Consider the following 10,233-nt stretch of genomic DNA (forward strand, 5'->3'; position numbering starts at 1 on the left):
ACGAACAACTTAAATTTGGAAGAACACATAGAAAATGTTGTGGGGAGGGCTAGCCAAAGACTGTGTTTTATTGACAGGACACTTAGAAGATGCAACAGATCTACTCAAGAGATTGCCTGCATTACACTTGTCCATCCTCTTTTAGAACACTGCTAAGCGGTGTGGGATCCATACCAGATAGGATTGGCAGAGTACATCGAAAAAGTTCAAAGAAGGGCAGCACATTTTGTATTATCGCGATATAGGGGAGATATTGTCACTGAAATTACACAGGATTTCGGGTGTACATCATTAAAACAAAGGCATTTTTTGTTGCGGCGGAATCTTCTCACGAAATTTAAATCACCAACATTCTCTTCCGAATGCTAAAATATTTTATTGACGCCGACCTACGATCACCCTAATACAATAAGGGAAATCAGAGGTCGCACGGAAATATATAGTTGTTCGTTTCTTCCGCGCGCTATACGAGATTGCAATAAAAGAGAACTGTGAAGGTGGTTCGATGAAAGCTCTTCCAGGCACTTAAATGTGATTTGCACAGTATCCATGTAGATGTAAATGTAAATGTAGAACAATATGAAAAGAATATTTCGCGCCGTCCGTTTTACAAGGGGGTTGGGGGGAGGGGGTAGGACATACAGGATTATTCGTAAGTACCTCCAGGGCTTCACAAGACGATTATCCGAAAACTACAACACATACTGAAAAGCCGGCCGCGGTGGTCTCGCGGTTCTAGGCGCGCAGTCCGGAACCGCGCGACTGCTACGGTCGCAGGTTCGAATCCTGCCTCGGGCATGGACGTGTGTGATGTCCTTAGGTTAGTTAGGTTTAAGTAGTTCTAAGTTCTAGGGGACTGATGACCACAGATGTTAAGTCCCATAGTGCTCAGAGCCATTTGAACCATTTTTGAACATACTGAAAAGAACCATACATCAGTGTACACAGCAACTCCCCAGGTTTGTAACTCCTACTGTGACCAATACGGGCTTAGTAATATGGGATTCCTTTATGATGTGGCAGGCGTCAATTGGTGGGTACAACTCTTTGACGTGATATGTCCGGGAAGGCACAAAGGCAGTCCGATTTGCGAATCTGGTAATTGGGTTTCCAGTCTGTAATTATAAGAATTCTACTAGCAATTAGTAGACTTCCCTTTACCAGTGAGACTCTCATACATAGCAGTAATCTGCAACAAATTCAACTTGGTTCTCTTATTACCTATCGTGGGACACATACGTCCCGTTGGCAGTCAAAGGGTTAAATATCAATTTATGCAAGACAGTTCCCATAACAAAGAAAAACTACTAGACAGCGTGCGATTACAACCTTAGTGGTAAACGTCCGGAGCTAGTCACATCGCAGAACTATCTAGGTGTGAAACTATGAAGCGATACAGAACGGCATGATAACGCGAAATCATTGGTGGAGAAGACTATTGTGGTGAATATGTTAAAGAAATCTCACACAACTCAAAGTGTGACCTGTCCTCGAGTATCACATAGGTACAGCCAATACGAAAATGTACATGACGTGCTCAGGGGACTTAAGTGAGAATCTATGGAAGAAAGACGATATTTCGTTCAAGAAATGTTGGTGAATAAATTTAGAAAAGTAAAATTTGAGGTGGACTGTGCAAAAAGTCTTCTGCTGCCTCTAGATTATAGCTCTCACGGTCTATGAGAATGAGAGAGAAGACATGAAAGCGCCTAAGGAGGTATACGGACATTTGTCGTCTTTCCATGCGCGAAAGCGTAATATGGGAAGAAGCTGATGTTGCTACAAAGTGCCTTCCGCTATGAACGGGGCAATGGACTGTGGAGTATATATTATTCGCGGAATTTAAGCTGACACTCCGCACGTTGCAGGATGGGAGACCGTAAAGGTATTTCCCTTTGGTAGTCGCTCCCATCAGCCACCCGGCCGAATGTCAGGCTCAATAGCGCGAATAGATATACACTCATGCTCATAAATAAAGGATAATGCTGATACATGGTGAAAAACGCTCTGGTAGGCGGTTTGCGGGTTTAAATCACCTCGGGGTATGACCATGCGGTGCATTTGACCTGCAGTCGTCGCACGGTGGCGCTGGCAGCAGTCTACATACGCAGAGGTGTGTTGGTGCATGTCAGAGTACGGTGCAGCGAGTAAGTGTGCAGACGTTTTCAGACGTGCTAATGGTGACTGTGTGTTAAAATGGCTCAAAGAACACATACTGATTAAGTTACGAGGGATAGAATACTAGGGCGACTAGAGGCTGGTGAAACAAACAGGTCGTAGCACCGGTCCTCCGTATGCCACAAAGTGTGATCTCAAGATTATGGCAACGATTCCAACAGACAGGAAACGTGTCCAGGCGCTACAGTACGGGGCGGCCACAGTGTACAACACCACAAGAAGACCGATATCTCACCATTAGTGCGCGCAGACGGCCACGGAGTACTGCAGGTAGCCTTGCTCGGGACCTTACCGCAGCGACTGGAACAGTTGTCTCCAGACACACAGTCTACAGACGACTGGGAAGACATGGTTTATTCGCCCGGAGACTTGCAAGGTGCATTCCGCTGACCGCTGGTCACAGGAGAGCCCGTAAAACCTGGTGTCAAGAACACAGTACATGGTCATTGGAACAGCGGTCCCAGGTTATGTTCACGGATGAGTCCAGGTATAGTCTAAACAGTGATTCTCGCCGGGTTTTCATCTGGCGTGAACCAGGAACCAGATACCAAACCCTTAATGTCCTTGAAAGGGACCTGTATGGAGGTCGTGGTTTGATGATGTGGGATTATGATTGGTGCACGTGCACCGCTGCATGTCTAACAGAGGAACTGGGTCCCACCTTCCTCCTGATGGATGATAACGCACGGCCCCACCGAGCTGCCATCGTGGAGGAGTACCTTGAAACAGAAGATATCAGGCGAATTGAGTGGCCTGCCCGTTCTCCAGACCTAAACCGCGTCGAGCACGTCTTGGATGCTCTCTGTCGACGTATCGCTGCACGTCTTCAAATCCCAACGACACTTCAGGAGCTCCGACAGACACTGGTGCAAGAATGGGACGCTATACCCCAGCAGCTGCTCGACCACCTGATCCAGAACATGCCAACCCGTTGTGCAGCCTGTGTACGTGTACATGGTGATCATATCCCATATTGACGTCGGGGTACATGAGGAGGAAACAGTGGCGTTTTGTAGCACATGTGTTTCGGGACGGTTTTCTCAACTTATCACCAATACCATGGACTTACAGATCTGTGTCGTGTGTGTTCCCTATTAAACTATGCTATTAGCGCCAGTTTTGTGTAGTGTCGCATTGTGTGGCACCACATTCTGCAATTATCCTTAATTTATGAGCAACAGTCAGAAAGGAAGCTATCACGTACAAATACAGGCGAACTTACAGTCCAAGTTCTGGTTCTACGCGTTTAATCTAAATAAAATATTTTGAAGTTCCATAATACGCAAGAAGCTCTGACATTCATAAGTCATCCCTATCAAATGCATGTACGGAAGAAAGGAGGAAGATTAGATAACCGATTTTATATATATTACGAAGCACTTCAGAGAGGGGTCGAAAAAGAGAGATTAGTCTCTAATGCCCCAACGGCGGAGAGGTACCGGTAATTAGAGATGGAGAACTAACTCGGACTGAGAGAGGTTAGGGCTGTGTCCTTCTCAAAGGAATCACCCCACAATTTATTTTAAGTAATTTAGAAAAACTACAGAAAAATTAAATCTGATTGGCTGAACAACTACAACTGCCTACCTCCTAAATACATGTCTAGCGTCACACTGCTACGTCATTTCACTCAGTGCACAGGTGTACGAAGTAACCTTTACTGTGAATGTGGTCGCGTTACAATGGAGCAATAAAAATCTTATTTTCTTCGAAAGTAGTATGTATAGAAGAACAATAAAGGTTTTAAAATGCCGCCTATAATGATCCATCATCATGTCAGTCTACTCATTGCTGAGTGTCGTGACCTTATTTCTTCATTCATTTCTTAAGTAACTAGACCTTCGGCTAGACGACTCCAAGCCCTATATCATCCAAGGGAAAACATTCTAAAAACGAAAAATGAATAAATGGATGGAAACTGCCCTGGTTCCTTACCTTCAAAATGATGAAGTTCAAATGATTTTGTGACAAGAAACCTACTTTCGTTTCTCTCATCGTAAGCAAACAACTAATACAGGTCTTGTCATTTCGCAAGCAGGTGAAACATAATTACATTTGATGGGGCCACTTCACAGTGACTATCCAATGACTTACATGTTCCCACACTAAATTACCTCCGCCCGGGGACTGCGTGTTTGTGTTGTCCGCATCATCTCATCATCATTCGGGAAGTGCCGAAACTGGAAATCGAACTAGTACGGACGCTGAATTACCTTGACATTTACAAGACGATTATTATAGGTATGAGTCACAAAATTTGTAGATCAGTGAATTATTTGAAGAAGGTTGCGCGAACACGCAGAGGTAACGTCACAAGCCGCGAACGACTACGAGATGGAAAGTATTCGCAATTCAGAAGTTCCGTAACAATTAATCAAAAGTTATTAGTGAATATCGACGGGACGAGCACTGAATGGCAGTTCTTATATGAAAACACCTTTCTGTCGTTTCACCGAAGTGTCAGCAGGCCGGCATATGTTTACGGGAAGACGGCGACGAAGAAGTATACTACAAACGTGATCGACGCCATCATTGATTCGTGTTCGGTAAATGGAACGACAACAGATTTTACATAACGTTTGTGCGTGGGTCTGAAGGGAGAGAGAGACTTTGAGAAACAAAGTCCGTTCGATATAACCCTGATAACAGCGCCACAAAGTCCAACGCATCTAGCCACGACTTTAGTTCGCCGAAGACTGCGATATCTCCAATGCGTGCAATGACAGGGAAAGTTAGAGTTATTTTATTTCTTTAAGTCCATCAGAAACATGCTCTTAACACATTAGTAAAGCTTTTACCAATTCTGTAATCACAGATTTCAGGGCCATCAAATGAGTGACATTACACAGCAGTCCTCGAAATTAAGTAACTGCGTAATTTTTGTTTTGGTCTGGAGATTTTTTTGTTTGTTTATGGTTCGGGATTTTTTTTTAATTTTCTCTATTATGCAATTCACTAATAGCGGATCAGTTTTCCTGATGAAAATACGTTTCTAAATACACTCTTGGAAATTGAAATAAGAACACCGTGAATTCATTGTCCCAGGAAGGAGAAACTTTATTGACACATTCCTGGGGTCAGATACATCACATGATCACACTGACAGAACCACAGGCACATAGACACAGGCAACACAGCATGCACAATGTCGGCACTAGTACAGTGTATATCCACCTTTCGCAGCAATGCAGGCTGCTATTCTCCCATGGAGACGATCGTAGAGATGCTGGATGTAGTCCTGTGGAACGGCTTGCCATGCCATTTCCACCTGGCGCCTCAGTTGGACCAGCGTTCGTGCGGGACGTGCAGACCGCGTGAGACGACGCTTCATCCAGTCCCAAACATGCCCAATGGGGGACAGATCCGGAGATCTTGCTGGCCAGGGTAGTTGACTTATACCTTATAGAGCACGTTGGGTGGCACGGGTTACATGCGGACGTGCATTGTCCTGTTGGAACAGCAAGTTCCCTTGCCGGTCTAGGAATGGTAGAACGATGGGTTCGATGATGGTTTGGATGTACCGTGCACTATTCAGTGTCCCCTCGACGATCACCAGAGGTGTACGGCCAGTGTAGGAGATCGCTCCCCACACCATGATGCCGGGTGTTGGCCCTGTGTGCCTCGGTCGTATGCAGTCCTGATTGTGGTGCTCACCTGCACGGCGCCAAACACGCATACGACCATCATTGGCACCAAGGCAGAAGCGACTCTCATCGCTGAAGACGACAAGTCTCCATTCGTCCCTCCATTCACGCCTGTCGCGACACCACTGGAGGCGGGCTGCACGATGTTGGGGCGTGAGCGGAAGACGGCCTAACGGTGTGCGGGACCGTAGCCCAGCTTCATGGAGACGGTTGCGAATGGTCCTCGCCGATACCCCAGGAGCAACAGTGTCCCTAATTTGCTGGGAAGTGGCGGTGCGGTCCCCTACGGCACTGCGTAGGATCCTACGGTCTTGGCGTGCATCCGTGCGTCGCTGCGGTCCGGTCCCAGGTCGACGGGCACGTGCACCTTCCGCCGACCACTGGCGACAACATCGATGTACTGTGGAGACCTCACGCCCCACGTGTTGAGCAATTCGGCGGTACGTCCACCCGGCCTCCCGCATGCCCACTATACGCCCTCGCTCAAAGTCCGTCAACTGCACATACGGTTCACGTCCACGCTGTCGCGGCATGCTACCAGTGTTAAAGACTGCGATGGAGCTCCGTATGCCACGGCAAACTGGCTGACACTGACGGCGGCGGTGCACAAATGCTGCGCAGCTAGCGCCATTCGACGACCAACACCGCGGTTCCTGGTGTGTCCGCTGTGCCGTGCGTGTGATCATTGCTGGTACAGCCCTCTCGCAGTGTCCGGAGCAAGTATGGTGGGTCTGACACACCGGTGTCAATGTGTTCTTTTTTCCATTTCCAGGAGTGTATAAGGACTATGTTCGTTATTACCGCCGTTAGGATAACTAACGAAGAAATATTAGTGATACATTGTACAAATGTGGTTTAATTGAGTCTCTGAAATACAAGACGTCGACATGCAATCACATGCACACCAGCGACTGATAATTATATTGTCAGCTTAACTGGTGTTTTTATGTCGCACCGGCTCGCTGGCCGGGCGGTTCTAGGCGCTTCAGTCTGGAACCGCACTGCTGCTACGGTCGCAGGTTCGAATCCTGCCTCGGGCATGGATGTGTGTGATGTCCTTAGGTTAGTTAGGTTTAAGTAGTTCCAAGTCTAGGGGACTGATGGCCTCAGATATTATGTCCCATTGTGCTTAGAGCCATTTGAACCATTCATGTCGGGTCAGTTAATGAGCTTCCTGTTCGTAAAAACAAAACAAGGTCAAGTGATGTCCTTAGAAGTTCTTAATATTCATTCGGCGAACATAACGTTGTATGGATAAGGTAATTATCCTTAAAATTGTTCATAAACCTGTGTGGTTGAATTACCTTATACGACAGAATAACAACTACACTATCCAATTAAAAGAGTCTGGACACTTATTAGTGGACATTAATTTGAGATGTGTCCACCCTATCTCTTTATGGCGGTTCGAACTCTGCTGGTGGAACTTTCAATACGGTGTCTGAGTGTCTGTGTACAAATACTAGTCCATTTTTTGCTTCGTAATCGTAAAAAGAGAAGGTAGTGATGTGGGACGCTGGGATCTAGAGCAAATCCTTTGGATTCTGGTCGGGAGACTGTGCAGGACAATACATTCCAGGAATGTTATTATTCACAAAACGTTGCCAAACGGATGCTGCTTTGTGACAAAGTGCACTGGCACGCTCATACAATCACCGTCTCCGAACTGTCTCTCTACAGTATGAAGTACACGGTGCTGTAAAACGTTTTCTTATCATTCCACATTTAGCAGTAATTTTAAACGATCTATAGTTCAAAAACGAACAGAGCGTTACGGATAATGCAATTCTTCCAGAGACGGCACTTGAAACACGGCTTCCCCAAGAGGGCACACTGGTGTTGTTAAATGTGGACCAGAGTAAGATGTGGGTGTGTGTATTTTCTATCGAAAATACGATTCGGTACACTAAACACATGAAATAGTAAATGGTAGGATTACCGGTGTAATTGGTAGAATACGTAGGGAAAGAAACATAAATAAATGTACACTACTGGCCATTAAAATTGCTACACCACCAAGATGACGTGCTACAGACGCGAAATTTAACCGACAGGAAGAAGATGCTGTGACATGCAAATGATTAGCTTCTCAGAGCATTCACACAAGGTTGGCGCCGGTGGCGACACCTACAACGTGCTGACATGAGGAAAGTTTCCAACCGATTTCTCATACACAAACAGCAGTTAACCGACGTTGCCTGGTGAAACGCTGTTGTGATGCCTCGCGTAAGAAGGAGACATGCGTACCCTCACGTTTCCGACTTTGATAAATGTCGGATTGTAGCTTATCGCGATTGCGGTTTATCGTATCGCTCTATTGCTGCTCGCGTTGGTCGAGATCCAGTGACTGTTAGCAGAATATGGAATCTATGGGTGCAGGAGGATAATACGGAACGCCGTGCTGGATCCCAACGGCCCTATATCACTAGCAGTCGAGATGACAGCCATCTTATCCGCATGGTTGTAACGATGGTGCAGCCACGTCTGGATCTCTGAATCAACAGATGGGGACGTTTTCAAGACAACAACCATCTGCACGAACAGTTCGACGACGTTTGCAGCAGCATGAAATATCAGCTCGGAGACCATGGCTGCGGTTACCCTTGACGCAGCATCACAGACAGGAGCGCCTGCGATGGTGTAATCAACGACGAACCGAGGTGAACGAATGGCAAAACGTCATTTTTTCGAATGAATCCCAGTTTCTGTTTACAGCATCCGTGTTTGGCGACATCGCGGTGAACGCACATTGGAAGCGTGTATTCGTCATCGCCATATTGGCGTATCACCCGTCGTGATGGTATGGGGTGCCATTGGTTACACGTCTCGGTCACATCTTGTTCGCATTGACGGCACTTTGAACAGTGGACTTACATTTCAGATGTATTACGACCCGAGGCTCTACCCTTCATTCGATCCCTGCGAAACCCTACATTTCAGCAGGATAATGCACGACCGCATATTGCAGGTCCTCTACTGGCCTCTCTGGATTCAGAAAATGTTCGACTGCTGCCCTGGCCAGCACATTCTCCAGATCTCTCACCAATTGAAAACGTCTGGTCAATGGTGGACGAGCAACTGGCTCGCCACAATACGCCAGTCACTACTCTTGATGAACTGTGGTATCGTGTTGAAGCTGCATGGGTTGCTGTACCTGTACACGCCATCCAAGCTCTATTTGACTCATTGTCCAGGCGTATCAAGGCCGTTATTACGGCCATAGGGTGATTGTTCTGGGTACTGATTTCTCAGTATCTATACACCCAAACTGCGTGAAAATGTAATCGCATGTCAGTTCTAGTATAATATATTCGTCCAATGAATACCCGTTTATCATCTGCATTTATTCTTGGTGTAGCAATTTTAATGGCCAGAAGTGTATTTCGTGGTCGAAAACGGAAGTTCGCAGGGTGAATAGGAACAGCACACGCCTTTCTTGACAATGTTCGACACTGCTGTGTGCAGCCAGGAAAAATGTGCATATGATAGCGAAATAGGACCGAAGAGTCGAACATCACAGATGTAACGAACACAGGCACTCATAACCAGTTCAAGGTACCGTAAGCTTTTCTGAGAAAGGCCTTGGAGAATAACATCGCTGTAATCAATAATTGGAAGTAAAAGTGTTTGTAAAAGTTTCTTATTCAGATCGAGAGGAAAGAGCTATTTATATTTTTTTAGGGTGTGGTAAGATGCCGATGCCTTCTTCTAAACTAGACTGACGTGTTCAGTCAGATTTAGATTTTTACTTATTATTGCTAGAAATGATAATTACAGCCGTCTATTTCGAAATAGAAAATTCGAGGAAGACGTACAGCCGGGCCTTTGTGGCCGAGCGGTTCTGGCGCTATAGTCTTGAACCGCGCGACCGCTACGGTCGCAGGTTCGAATCCTGCCTCGGTCATGGATGTGTGTGTTGTCCTTAGGTTAGTCAGGTTTAAGTAGTTCTAAGTTCTAGGGGACTTATGACCTCAGCAGTTGAGTCCCATAGTGCTCAGAGCCATTTGAACTTTTTTTTTTAAGACGTACATTTAGGCATATATCAATTACTAGAGAAGCAACTGGCTATAACGTATAGAATTTCCTCATAGTCACTTGATATACTTCACCTAAGCCATGGGACATGTAAAATCAAGACAATCGTGTTGCAGTTGGATCGCTCTCTCAGTGATATTGTCTACATTTCATGACCGCCATTCATTTGATTGGCTGGTCGCACAAGCGCCTTGCCGCTGGCAGTGTAATTAGTAGATGTTCAACATACGGAACAAACAGTATATTTGAACGTCCATGCCTCATTCGGTAACGGCAAATATCGCTGGTGACATCAAAGCGAGAATCTCTCATTAAACAGTGGCGTCCTCTATTACATGACATCGCTCTACAGCTATTATTGACCATAAGCGGGTAG

This window comes from Schistocerca gregaria, chromosome X (genome assembly GCF_023897955.1).
Source record: "Schistocerca gregaria isolate iqSchGreg1 chromosome X, iqSchGreg1.2, whole genome shotgun sequence".
NCBI lineage: Eukaryota > Metazoa > Arthropoda > Insecta > Orthoptera > Acrididae > Schistocerca > Schistocerca gregaria.